The sequence below is a fragment of the Xiphophorus couchianus genome, chromosome 1 (genome assembly GCF_001444195.1).
Source record: "Xiphophorus couchianus chromosome 1, X_couchianus-1.0, whole genome shotgun sequence".
NCBI lineage: Eukaryota > Metazoa > Chordata > Actinopteri > Cyprinodontiformes > Poeciliidae > Xiphophorus > Xiphophorus couchianus.
Window position 1 is genome coordinate 10623577 of NC_040228.1, and position 14708 is coordinate 10638284.

Below are 14708 nucleotides of genomic sequence, written 5' to 3' on the forward strand. Positions count from 1 at the left end.
CATATTTCATTTAGTGTTCTGAGTATGTCTGAAGGGGGATGGAGTTACTTAAGGTCAAGTGTGATTCTGTTCAGGTGTTGCTAATGGGAAGCATTATTCGGGTTGATTTGGATTTATGTCTGATTTATCTTGTTCTAAAGGAAAATGGCAAGACAAAGGACACTGTACAGAAAATAAATGACTTTATGATTATAAATCAAAATGAAAGTCGGCCTAACGAATCTTGATTGAGTAAAACCAACCCCTATCAAATACCCGGAAGTCTGCCACAACGTGACGACGTCCTTGGCAACGTCCTTGTTTTAAGCAGTATAAGTATTTATAATAACAATAATAATTATATATTTTATTTAAAAGATGCTGTGAGGGCACATAATGTCACCTCACAAAAATAAAAACCTACATGAAAAAATTAAAAAAATCCAAATTAAGATTGTGTAACTGCCTATTTGAACAGCAGCGCGTTCAGCCGGGATTTAAACACAGACAGCGTGTCAGAGAGTCCTTTGAGTGGGGAAAGTGGACGTTTATTCTAAATAGTAGAATCATGTGCATGAGTTGTACATTTACAGAATAAAGAGGCTTTATGTTCATAAGGTGCATTCACTTGAAAATACTGAAAGATGACTGCAGGTGGACCGGGGTCGGTACCGCACGGCTCCTTCTTTAAGTTTTGTTCAGAGATCCTGGGTGATCAGTCTGAGCAATCTAAACGCTCATAAACCATCATCAACATTTCCCAGCAGATCAATATGATCTCTGATCAATCGCTCCTTCTGAATCCTTCCATTGGCGATGTTCTCCATCAGAGCCAAAGCGCTCCACAATTACGCGGCTCACCTGTTGATTAGTCAAACCTGTTGATTATTTTTAATCAGCAGGTTTGAGTTAATCTGCTGATCCAACCCTGTTTTCTTCTTCTAGGGAGAATAAAATGACCCCGCAGATGCATTCCATGTGTGTGCGTGTTAGCTTATTGTCTAAGGATAAATGCGGTTCAGTTTCATCGTTTACTGTTAAACAATAAAATATTAAAATCATGAAAACCATCGGGTTTGGTGCTTCTTGGTCTAAATAAAACAGAATGTAGTCAGATTATTTAGGCGAGTTTTGACGCTTTGTAGTTTGATATAAACATAAAACGTTCGCGTGACTGCCGCACATTTTCAGGCCAGCGAAAGAGTGCGCGTATATTTACGCAAACTTTGACTCAAAGTAAATTTTTATACATGCCGACTTGTGTGTAAAATATGGCGCCGCACACTTTATGCATGAGGCTCCAGATGTTTCATATTTGACTTTTGAGGGTAATCCTTGTCACGAGATACAAAACCTGCATAATATTATAAAGACACACCCTGTATAAATGAAGCACCTTTCCTTATCTACAAGTTTTCAATTTTGATGAATTATATAGTGGGGAAAAATACACATTTTAGAAATATAGCAATGTAAATATTTGAATGTAAATCTTTCATTGCATTGACATTTAAAAAAATATATCATTTTTTTCCACACAGCTAAAACGAAAGAACTGGAGGTGCAGAAGAAAAGTTGTACAAACTGAAACAACAGCACCAAGGTACTTCCTGACTTCACAAACCAGAAAAAATTCTACTGTCTTTCATGCTGATTTTGGATAAATGTAAAAGGAATTATATAATTAATCTAATAATCATACATTGATAGCTATTCTTTTGCTTTGTATGATTCCAGCTCATGCAGAGGGACTGCTCAGAGTTCAAACCAGGGCAAACAGCACTGAAAAGCAGGTGGAGGCTCTGAGGAGAGAAGGAGAAGGTTTGTGAATTCAGAAATAAACTCCCCACTGCAACAATCACATTTATTAAAAATTTTACATTTGTTAGAAATAAAGACTGCATTGCTGTTGTAAAAAATCTGGCAAAATATAACATTTTGGATTCATCTTTTTTATTCAAAAAGAATCAGTGTGCACTGAATAAATTCATAATGGATCCTAAGTCTTACTTTCTGTCTCACAGTGAAACAAGTGGCTTTCTCAGCTTCCTTGTTGACCTCTGGTTCAGGAACATTTGGTCCATTCAACACACAGACACCTTTGGTCTTCAGACATGTTGTTTCAAACATCGGAAATGCCTACAATTCAAATACAGGTACCTAATTTTACATTATATTAATTATTATTATTAATAATAATAATTATTATTATCATTATTATTATTGTTGTTGTTATTATTATTATTATTTTGGATTTCAGGTTTTTTCACAGCTCCAGTCAAAGGAGCCTACCACTTTGAGTTCTATATCTTTGGACATGGACACGCTTCATATTGTTAAGGAAAAATGATTATATATAGTGCTTGATACAGTTAATCTTAAAAGATATATGGAACACTCCAGTTGGTTAAAAAGAGGAACGCCTTGAGTGCATAAATTAGAGAAACACCTCTTTACTATAAGATTTCGTGTTAGGAGAGAAAATCCAGAGAGAGCGGCCACCATTTTGCCTTTTTGCATTGGCTCTCTCTCCAAAGACGTCTTTGCTTTTTGTTTTGTCTTTGTTTTGTGTTTGTCTGTCTTCCCCTTTGTCTGTCTTTATTTTTATGAGAAAATGCATATCTCTATTCCTCTGCAGTTTTGTTGTTCATAGCCTTGTATGAGATTAAACTCTGTGATCTGTGACGTCAACACGCTTTGTTGTTGTTTCGTTTTAGCAGCACGCCGCCACTCGCTGAGGATCCGGGTAAATTAAAGAGGAAAGAGCCAAACGTTTTGTCCAAAGTTAACGTTAAATTATCCTCTTTTTTACAATATCCTGCAGCTGCTGTGTTGACCAGGAACGGAGAGCATATTTTTATTGCATATGAACATCAGTCTTCTCTTGCTACTATATGCTGCTAATGGTGTCACATTGCTGTTAGAGGTTGGAGATGTTATATTTTTGCGTCAGTGGCGAAACTCATGGATTTTTGATAACCAAAATCGTCACAATACCTTCAGTGGTCATCTGCTTTTCACCATGTGAGCAGCAAGCAGTGCTGACTTTCACCATCAACTCTACAACATATCAGAACTGACACGGAGCTACAGTGGTGTGAAAAAGTATTTGCTCTCTTCTTGATGTCTTATTATTTTGCACGTTTTTATACTTCAGTGATTCATAACATCAAATCAAATGAACTAAACACAAAATGCAGTTTTGAAATGAGGATGTTTATTCTTAAGGCAGAAAATAATCCAAGCCCACCTAGTCCTGTGTGACAAAGCGATTGGCCTGATTACTGCCACACCTGTTCTCAATTAAAACATCACATAAGAGCAGCCTGGAAAAGCAAAGTACACCAATGGTTCCTCAAAAAATGGACATCATGCTGAGATCCAACAAAATTCAGGCAAAAATTAGAAAGAAAACTTACTGAGATCTGTCAGCCTGGAAATGGTTACAAAGCTCAAGGATTTATGATAACCAAAATCATCATGATACCATCAGTGATCGCCCTGAGAGCAAAAAACAGTCCAGATTAGTATCAGTTATATTATCACATAAATACACTTTTTTTTAAAATTTCATTTCAGAAACTTTCAGAAGTTTAATTTCCTTGCATGTAAAAACTAAGCAGGTCAAGCAAAATGCCATTAAACTGTGTGTTTATTTTACTTAAATCTAAGACAAGAAAATAAGAAAGATAAATATATATGATGATATAATGATCCACATTTAAAACATCCATCCATCCATCCATTTTCTGTTCACCCTTGTCCCTAATGGGGTCGGGAGGGTTGCTGGTGCCTATCTCCAGCTACGTTCCAGGCGGGAGGCGGGGTACACCCTGGACAGGTCGCCAGTCTGTCGCAGGGCAACACAAAGACATACAGGACAAACAACCATTCACACACAAACACACACCTAGGGAGAATTTAGAGAAACCAATTGACCTGACAGTCATGTTTTTGGACTGTGGGAGGAAGCCGGAGTACCCGGAGAGAACCCACGCATGCACAGGGAGAACATGCAAACTCCATGCAGAAAGACCCCGGCCGGGAATCGAACCCAGGACCTTCTTGCTGCAAGGCAACAGTGCTACCAACTGCGCCACTGTGCAGCCCTCATTTAAAACATATATACTGTATATGTTTTAACGAGACATTAAAATATTTTTCTTTAAATGTGTGAACCCAATTGCCCCCTACATGACGGACGTCAACACAAAGTAATTATTAGACTGAGCAAAAATCTTATTTCTGTAGCTTTAAATCAATTCAAGAGTGAGTTATTGGCTATTTTGTCTTTGCAGGTCTTATTGTTTTGACAGTTTTCACTGAATATTCTATGAGCATTTGGATGAATAATTGAATAAAAATGTTCTATATAAATAAAGTTTCTTGGATTGAATCATCACTCAATGATCTGAACTTAAATTTTTAACATTTTAATAAAAAAAGATTGTCATATTAGTTAAATATTTACGTCTCAGTAACACACACACGCTGAGACCTTTGTGTGCCATGATCAATGTAGTGTCTGAACGCACAAAACACATTCAGTTTAAAAAGGAAGTTCATCTATGGATCCCAGAGGAAAGAAGAGACAATACGGCCATGACCCAAACAACACGTCAACGTGGAACATGTGAATGTCACCATATGTTTACGTTGGAAAATATGTGTATAAAACGAGACGCTGTCCATAGATCGGGAGGGACTTTATTGGCTTTGTCCCTCTGACCAGTCTCTGAATTTTGGACTTGCATTAATATCAAAATTTTGGGATTACTTAATATGTATATGTATTTGGATTGTTTAATAAATTTACTTACTTAATTAAACATGTCTTACAGTCTTCACTTATGCAACCCATAAAGGTGTATTATAGACATACTTCAACTCCCTCTTTGCTTATGGAAATAAAACACAAATGAAGATTAAAAATTTGCCAACATTTCTGTTTGTTCTTTTGTTTGTGTGATCAATCATTAACAGCTTTACTTTGTCAGCAGTGATAATAAACCTGGATCTATCTCTATATTCTCTTTGTTGAACTTTATGAGTTGACACACATTTCAGTGATGATAGTAATAACATTTTTATTTGCTCTTTTGTATAATAAATCATTAACAGCTTTTCTTTCTCAGCAATAAACTTGGATCTATGTCTTCTTTTAGTGAGAATGAAATTACCCCGCAGATGCAAATAAAAACTGTCAATCTTTGTTGACAGCTGATCTTGAACTTTGTGTTGGCCCACATTTCATTTTAGTGAGAAAAAGTTCAATAAACTGAACAAAGTTTATCATGTTCAACAGATAAAGTTTTCATTCTAACTACAGTGTTACTTCTAATTGTCCAAAACTTGAGATTCAAATTGGTAAACTTCAATGCTAATCAATTTCAATCCATTTCGCTAAGTTTGAAACACTGTTGAGTCAAATGAAATGTTTTCAAAATACCATATTTTAATTACCGGTACTTAAATTAATGGTTTTAATATACTATTGTCAAACCAGAGGTGTGACCAAGTCACTGTGTTGCAGGTCTCAAGTAAGTCTCAAGTCTCTGTCCTCAAGTCCGAGTCAAGTCTCAAGTAAAGACAGGCAAAAGTCAAGTCAAGTCTCAAGTCAGGAACCTTTAATTTCAAGTCATTTCGAGTCGTTTTTATTTTTATTTTTTTTATAATTTGCAATTATACATAAAATTCAAATAATAGACCATTTGTTCTTTTTAAAATATGTATTTATCTCAAATGATAGAAATCTGGAAATGGGTTCTGTGCGACATGTGACAGTCACGCCGGTCAGTGCATTAAGTCAAAAACAGTTGACTTAATGCACTGACTGCAGTAAACAATATATTGTCAATATAATTTTCCAACGTAGATGTCTTCAAATACACCAACCATCCTTAGATGATACTAGACCCGGCTCATCATCATGATGGGACAGAGAGACTCTGTTCCCTGTGTTCAGGTCCAGAATCTGCTTTCTGTTCCGGAGCCCCGCTCACTATCCACCGGCTTCCTGAGCTAACACGGTGCACATTATTTGTGGAGGCATTTGAAGGACCGGATTTATGGTAAATAATCACCAATTTAACCCGGAGTACACATGCTAACACGAAGTTAGCTAAAGTCAGCTATCTTACAGCAAAAGAAAAGCGCCACCTACCGATCTTTGTGAAGCTTCAAATGCCGGACAAAGTTGGACGTCGTGGCATCTCCATCCGATATTCTCTTCTTGCATGTTTTACAAGTTGCAGTTCGTTTTTTAGTCAAAAGTTCATAACCTACGTAGCCAAAAGAAATTACTCGCGGAAGCATATTCGAGCGGTTATTTCGTATTTCGTTCCCTGAGCTCTGCAGCTTTGCCGCGTTTTTTTAAACGTCCAAATCCTGTTAATTTGATTGGTTGTGCTGCAGCTACGTACACATACATACATAAGGAGAGAGGAAAACCATAATGACGGTCTGCGCATATTGATACGGAATGAGTGACATTAATTAATGACGCCACTTTATAAATAATGTGTTTTAAATTTTAAGACTTTGAGTAAAAAATATCAAGTCTTTTCAAGTAAACAGCTTCAAGTCGAGTCAAGTCCCAAGTCAATGGCATGAAAGTCAAAGTCAAGTCCGAGTCTTTGAGCATTTTTTCAAGTCAAGTCTCAAGTCGTGATTTTAACGACTCGAGTCTGACTCGAGTCCAAGTCATGTGACTCGAGTCCCCACCTCTGTGTCAAACTAAACTTAATATTTAACTATTAAAATTCCTGTTTTAATCCCCAGCCTCCTGAAATATACACTTGCAAAGGGTTAATAGTTTGAGTCATGCAGAACTGATCTGACCGTTTCCATAGCAACGTTCAGAAGCAAGACATTCCCCCAGAACTACAGTGAGCTCATTGTAGCTATGACGACATCTATGACATAGATCTATGTCATAGATCAAAGAATATCTGAGGTTATGAATGCGTCCATCTCATAACATCAGGTATTTTACAAATAGCACTTTGACAGATACCACTTCAACCCCTCGCTCTCTTTTACTACGATTTTAATATGGAGAAACTTTTAACAGCCGCCGTCTTTTTTCCAGTGTCTTTTGGCGCTGGGTATTTAATAACGACTGGTGTGAGAAAACTTGTGACCACACTATTTCCAGGTGTCACAGTTGATAGTAGCAGCTCTCGAGACGAGAACGTGGATTATTCCGAATACCTCTTCAACACTTTCGGGCAAGAAAAAAGATCTTCAGAAAAGTCAGCGACAAACAAAGAGACCCAGGAAAAGAAACCTGTCGTAAGGAACAAACCTCCCAAAGATAACTGGATCCGAAAACGCTACCCACCCCTCACTCCCATGCCATTCATCTTCGACCCCATCGAAGCAGAACGAAGATATCGTGAAGAAAGGAGGAGACGATTGCTCAGGTGTGAAACAGATAAACCTTGTTGCAACACAGTTTGAATGCCTCTAGAAGGTACGACGATAAAAGGAATCCCAATAACAGCCCTACTTAGTGATTATAAGTTACAAGAAGAACAGCAGATCCCAGAAGAATCCATAACAGGTAGCTTTCTCAAGTCCTGGCAGGAATTGGCTAAAATTTGCAGAACAGGAGACGCATCTAAAATTATGAGGAGGTGAGCCTATGATTCGGATTTTACATCAAATAGAAATGATAACAGATTCAAGTTATGGATCTCAAAAGGCTTAACTACCTATTATTCATTTGTCCACAAAGGGATATTTCAGAGTTTTGAAACCTTACAGAAGGATCATGGACTGGAAAAAGAGGATTTTTTTAGGTACCTGCAGGTGAGACATTATTTTAATAGAAATTTTAAAGAGGTGTTGAGAAAAAATGATTCCAGTTTCATGGAGGTTTTTCTAACACTAATTAAACCCAGATCAGACAGCAGAATTATCTCTAAGTTATACAATGCCATACAGCTATCTAAACATGAGAATACAGAATACATAAAGAGGAAATGGGGAAAGGAAATTAAGGTAATAATCTCACAAGATGATGGGAAGAAATATGTCGACTGCAGTGGGTCTCGACTGGATCAAACACATGGCGGGAGTTTTGTTGGAAAAACATTGCATGATTTTTTGTTACACCCATTCAGAGACGATATCAAAATAACGGGGACGCCTGCTGGAGACTTGGTGAGTCTAAAGGAGCCAACCACTTCCATGTTTTTTGAGACTGCCAAGTAATAAAACCATATTGGGAAGAGTTCCACAAACATATTGAAAATATATTCAATGTAAAAATTTCATTCAAATGTGAAACGTTGTACTTGGGCAACCTACAGTTGGACACATGGACCAACCAAGACAAAAAACTTCTGGCTATACTACTGGCAGCCAGTAAGAAAGCCATCACAAGGAAATGGCTAAAACCAGACCCACCCACTATCGACGAATGGATTGAAATTGTTGATCAGATTTATGTTATGGGAAAGATTTCTTTTTCCCTCCAAGTTGAAAGAGGAAAGTTTTATAAGATCTGGACCAATTGGACTGAGTATGTAAAAACCAATTAGATCTGACTTCATTTGATTGTTCTTGAGAACTATGTGCTCTGCCCTTGTATGTTCTTGTGTTTTTTTTATTGCTCGAGATGGTGCAATCCCCATTATTGTTCAATTCTGTTCATTTTTGTTATTGTTCACAACAAAATTTAGTAATAGTCTGTAAAAGTAAATACCAGAAAGGCAGTATGGACAAAATCACTTGGATTCTCCGGTTGTATACTCATGTACAATCTTAGATGGGTAAAGCTGTAATTAACGAATGTGATGGAAATCTCTCTTTCTAAATAAAAAAATAATTACAAAAAGAATTGCACAAAAATCCGTGAGGGACGGCGGAGTCCCTGCTCGAAATTCTGTGAACGAGGAGTACGGAGCCTCGTGCCAGAAGCCCATTAAAATGCTGTCTACATCGTTTTAAACTGTGTGATTGTGAGTGGGAATAAAAATAGCAATAGGTATTTTGTTCCATATAACACAGTAAGAGTGTAACAGGTAAACCTTTTATGGATGCAAACTCGACTAAAAACCCACCTGTTTAGGATTGTATTTGAAACGTAATCAATTACAAATTTATTGATGGAACCTGACTTAATGTCCTATTTTGATTGTTGATTCTATGTTGCATTGTGTTTCTGTGTTTGATATGATGTAAAGCACTTTGAAATGCCTTGCTGCTGAAATGTGCTATACAAATAAAATTTGATTGATTGATTGATTGATTAATGGGTTCTCTCCGGGTGCTCCGGCTTCCTCCCACAGTACAAAAAGATTTTGTTCACACTAGATAATAAATGGATGTTTTTTAATAATAAAAAGAGTAATATTAATATCGCCACACAAAAAAACAGAATATGCAGTCCATTACAGTTTTATGTTTTTATTGCTTGATGTTTATTTAGGATTATCAATAAGTGATCAATGTGGTAGATTAGCTACCGCTCTACTGATGATCTGTCAGAGTTGCTGTTTAAGTCGCTTTTTTTATTTTCTAACTGAACTGAAACACACAGGACTGACATGACGCCCCCATGAGGAAGTAGCTCAGTCCTCCAACAACCACACTGATATTAGCTGTGTCCGAATTCAGGGTCTGCATCCTTTTTTTTTTATTTTAAAAACTTTTTTGTATTGCATTAAAATGTTAATACAATATGGAAGCCCGTTTCCGTCACTCTGTTAAAAAATAAATAAATAAATTATCTCATTATAATGAGATAGTATCTCAAAATAATGAGATACTAAATAAGAATGTATAATAAGATACAAAATATAAGATATTTTACTATTTTGTAGATATAATACTATATAATATATCCTATACAAAATAGTATTATATAGTATTATATCTTATTTTGAGATACTATCTCAAAATAATGAGATATTTTGAGATATCTCATTATTTTAAGTGTCACTTGCTTCATCTGCAGCGTTGATTAAGTATGGAAAACATTGTTTTAGCATATGAACATCAAACTAATGGTGGGGCTGACTCTGTCAATGGTGTCACATTGCTGCTAGAGATTGGAGATGTTGTGTTTGTGCATCAGTGGCAAAACACACGGATTTATGATGCTCCCTACTATGCTACCACCTTCAGTGGTCATCTGCTATTCACCATGTGAGCATCTAATAGTCCAGTGGTCCCCAAAGATTTTCCGGGCCCCCCTATGGATTACAATAAAATCCCCTCCAAAAAGAAAAAAAAAATCAACTGGGCACACACATCGTTCAACCAGACATAAACCTATACACATATTTTATTTTCAAACTCCACTGAAGTTTATTTCACACTTCAGGTTGCAACAAAACAAACTACAAACCATCTTTACAGTGAAACACTTAAGTGTAACTGTTGTTTTATTTTTCATACATACCGCTCCCCCCTCCTATCCCCACTGCAATGGCACTGCGCCCCCCTTAGGGGGCGCACCCCACACATTGGGAATCACTGTAATAGTCCTACTTAAATGATATTTGTTTAGCTGAAAGTGAATTTTAACTTCTGCATCCTGAAATACATTTTCAAGCACCTCATGGCTCAGTCACAATTTGTTTATTATTTAGCTGAGGTTGAAGCAATTAATTAAAAGAAACACCGGAGATAATTCCTGTTTACACATTTACATATATTATCCTGTTTCAAGGAGATGGTTGAATAGATGACCAAATAAATGCAAGTTCAATTTTCTGCCTCCCAAAAACAAGGGAGTGGCAGTGTCTCACAAATCGCAGTACATGGCTACGGCTGGCTATGAAATTGAGAATATATTTTCAAGTGTAAAAACAACATTTATATTCACCTTGAAAAAAAGGCTCAGAAATGATACTTTAACAAGTGTTAGAATTGGAATAGATTACATATCTCTTATAAACAGCCGATATTGTTTTATTAAAACAAAATGGATTTTAAGTTTAAGTTCTGGGATAGGCTGTTTCTTTTTTAATGGGAATCCATTAAGTGATCTTTCAGCCGGTCTTTATCTTATCTTATCTTATCTTATCTTAAGCACGTTCTCAAGAAGCTTTGACTGGGCTATTTGAAATTAGAAACTCACTTGCCCTTAATAGCCACATGACTCATGTAATTTTTTTTTTTTGACATCTTAGCATTTAAATATTGTGTAGATACTATTGGTCAAAGCCAGCACAGATAAAGAAAAAACAACCTGCTGGTCAATTCAATTATCTTGTTTATTTCTTGATGAATACACTGCTCCTTTCAAACAAATATATTTAATTTTAATGGTGCATTTGATGTCCAATTCTTCAACAATGTCAGTTCTAATGGTAAATTGTTTTGCACTTGTTGGTTTGTCAATAAATTCTCTTTTTCTTTGTCTGTGTGAAAGGTGGTGTAATATAAAGCAGTCAAAATATTTACCTGAAGTAGTGAAATAATCCCTGAAAATTTTACTTTATGTCTTTGAAAAGACCTTAGGACACCCCCAAAAATATTGTTGATATATTAGTCAGAAAAATGGATATGGATTCATTTTTTCAATTCATTTCTTTTTTTTTTACTCTCATGAGGTTATAATTGAATCATTTTAGAACATGGCATTTAACTTCAAACATTTTATTAAAGGTCCAAGGGTCTTTTTGTTTTACACAAAAAGCATACAATTATGATCATATGGACAAAACAATCTCTTACATCAGGGGGGTTCTCATTGTGTGTCCATTTTTCAAAACCAACCTTGTTGAATTACACAAATTATGTCCTATTAAAATCATTTTAACTGTTATAATTCTAACTAAAAAACTAGTTATTGTTTACTCAGTTCATGCGGTGTTTCTCCTTGTCTAATGGCAATCTGAAAAACAAATTTCTTTGCTGTGGTCATATCCCTGCTGATGTTACTTCTGTAGCTGAATCTTTTAAACGCTGTAAGGTTAGAAAAAGTCCAGGACCAGATAATGTCAGTGGTCGACTGCTCTCCTCTTGTGCGAAACAGTTGGCTCCTATTTTTTATTTCATCTTTCAGATGTCACTTAACCAACAGAGGGTGCCAAGGTGCTGGAAGCAGTCCATAGTGATTCCTGTGGCTAAGACGAGCCACCCAAAAGTCCTGAATGATTTTAGACCTGTTGCATTGACTTCCCTTAATTGGTTAAGAGACATGTTCTTACCAAGACTGAACATTTATTGGATCCTTTACAGTTTGCCTACAGGGCCGGTCGGGTCGGATGCCACTGCCACTTTACTAAACTGTGTTTTTAGACATCTTGAAAGTAACAAAAACATGTTAAGTTGTTATTTGTAGACTTCTCATCGGCTTTTAACACAACCCAGCCCCATATTTTGATTGATAAACTTCTTAATAACTTTCATCTGGATTTTAATGTGGTGGGCTGGATTCTTGATTTTTTAACATCCAGAACACAAAAAGTCAGAGTGAATGGATGCATGTCCGGAGAGATGTCCCTGTCTACCGGGTCCCCTCAAGGCTGTGTCCTTTCCCCTCTTCTTTACATTTTGAACACAGATGACTGTCGCAGCCGACATGATAACAGGTTAATATTAAAATATGCAGATGATTCAGTGATAGCTAGCCTTCTACATGATGATGAACATGCCCATGGCCCTGTGGTCGATGAATTTGTTGGCTGGTGCGATAAAGCTTTTCTCTTATTAAATGTACAGAAAACAAAGGACATGTGCATTGATTTCAGACAGAAACCCTATAACACAAATCAAACGGTAATCAAAGGTCAGATAGTGGAGACAGTAGAGAACTATAAATATCTTGGGACTATTTTGGATAATAAGTTTAAATTTACCTGCCATTCAGAAAACGTACAAAAAAAGGGCCAGCAAAGATTATTCTGTCTAAGGAGGCTCGCAAAGTTTCAAGTTGATGAATCCTTGATGATTCTATTTTATAGATCATATATTGAATCTGTGTTGACCTTTTCCTGTCATGATCTGTGTTTTTCTGTGTATTTATTTCAAGTTTCTGTGTCCTTGAGTCTCTTCGTTGTCCTGTCCTCCCCTTGATTGTTCCCTGGTGTGTCTCGTTTCTGTGATTACTCCCTGTGTATTTAACCCCACCTGTGTTCCTTGTTCCTCGTTGGGTCCTTGTCAATTCTGCGTTGTTGTCGCACCAGTCTATCTTTATTGTCCCTCGTTTATCCTGTCGCTACCGACGTTGAGCCCAGGCTTCCGCTCAGTCATGCTGCCAGGTTTTGTGGACTGTGTATTCTGGATATTCTTTATTAAAACCATCTTACTCGTTTCATCCTGGGTCTGCTGCGTCTGCCTCACCTCCACTCACCACAACAGTTCATGACATTTCCCTCTTCTGTTGGTTTGGAAAGCAGAGTAATACATACTAGCAATAAGATCTTAGGGGTTGAACAATTCTCACTTACAGAACTGTGTAAAAAACAAATCATTAGGAAAACCAAAGACATTATTGCTGATACTTCTCATCCCTTACATGCTGATTTCCAGTTTCTGCCTTCTGGCATCAAGCTCAGACTTCCTTGTATAAGAAGTGACAGGTACAAGCGCTCCTTTGTTCGTACAGCAATATCTCTTTTTAATGCAGGACAAGGTAGGGGGACTTGCACCTGAAATAGTGTAGCAACTGTTGGCCAATAATGAAATACACTGCTGTATTCTCCCCTTTATGTGTTGATCTGTATTTTATGTGCTTATAGTATTTATTTATTTTTTTAATCTTTTATACTTTGTATTTTAGCCTTCTGTATTTGCTGCAATATTAATTGCCCAAATTGGGATACGAATAAAATAAATCTGAATTTCGTTCTCACTAAAAGAAGACATAGATCCAAGTTTATTGCTGAGAAAGAAAAGTTGTTAATGATTTATTATACAAAAGAGCAAATAAAAATGTTATTACTATCATCACTGAAATGTGTGTCAACTCATAAAGTTCAACAAAGAGAATATAGAGATAGATCCAGGTTTATTATCACTGCTGACAAAGTAAAGCTGTTAATGATTGATCACACAAACAAAAGAACAAACAGAAATGTTGGCAAATTTTTAATCTTCATTTGTGTTTTATTTCCATAAGCAAAGAGGGATTTGAAGTATGTCTATAATACACCTTTATGGGTTGCATAAGTGAAGACTGTAAGACATGTTTAATTAAGTAAGTAAATTTGTTAAACAATCCAAATACATATACATATTAAGTAATCCCAAAATTTTGATATTAATGCAAGTCCAAAATTCAGAGACTGGTCAGAGGGACAAAGCCAATAAAGTCCCTCGGGATCTATGGACAGCGTCTCGTTTTATACACATATTTTCCAACGTAAACATATGGTGACATTCACATGTTCCACGTTGACGTGTTGTTTGGGTCATGGCCGTATTGTCTCTTCTTTCCTCTGGGATCCATAGATGAACTTCCTTTTTAAACTGAATGTGTTTTGTGTGTTCAGACACTACATTGATCATGGCACACAAAGGTCTCAGCGTGTGTGTGTTACTGACAGGGGTGCAACTACACACTTTCGGGTTGATAGCAGCTCATCGTGGTTACGTAACAACCTTCTCTAGGTAACCATGACAAGAGCATCAGTTCGTGAGGGGTGGGGTCCTATTTAGGTCCTGCAACAACAATTTAGCTGACCTTACTATTTCCCAAGTTTTGTTTTGGTCATTATTATTACACTTATTGTTGAGATGTGTGTGATAGGTGTGTCTATCAGACATTT

At 36.6% G+C, this 14708-nt stretch overlaps 1 protein-coding gene across 2 annotated transcripts in view; it reads left to right on the forward strand.

Annotated features, from left to right (window-relative positions):
* Positions 1–14708, forward strand: part of LOC114146250 (heavy metal-binding protein HIP-like) — an 80544-nt gene that overhangs the window by 49075 nt on the left and 16761 nt on the right. The gene's annotated exons all lie outside the window — the stretch shown is intronic.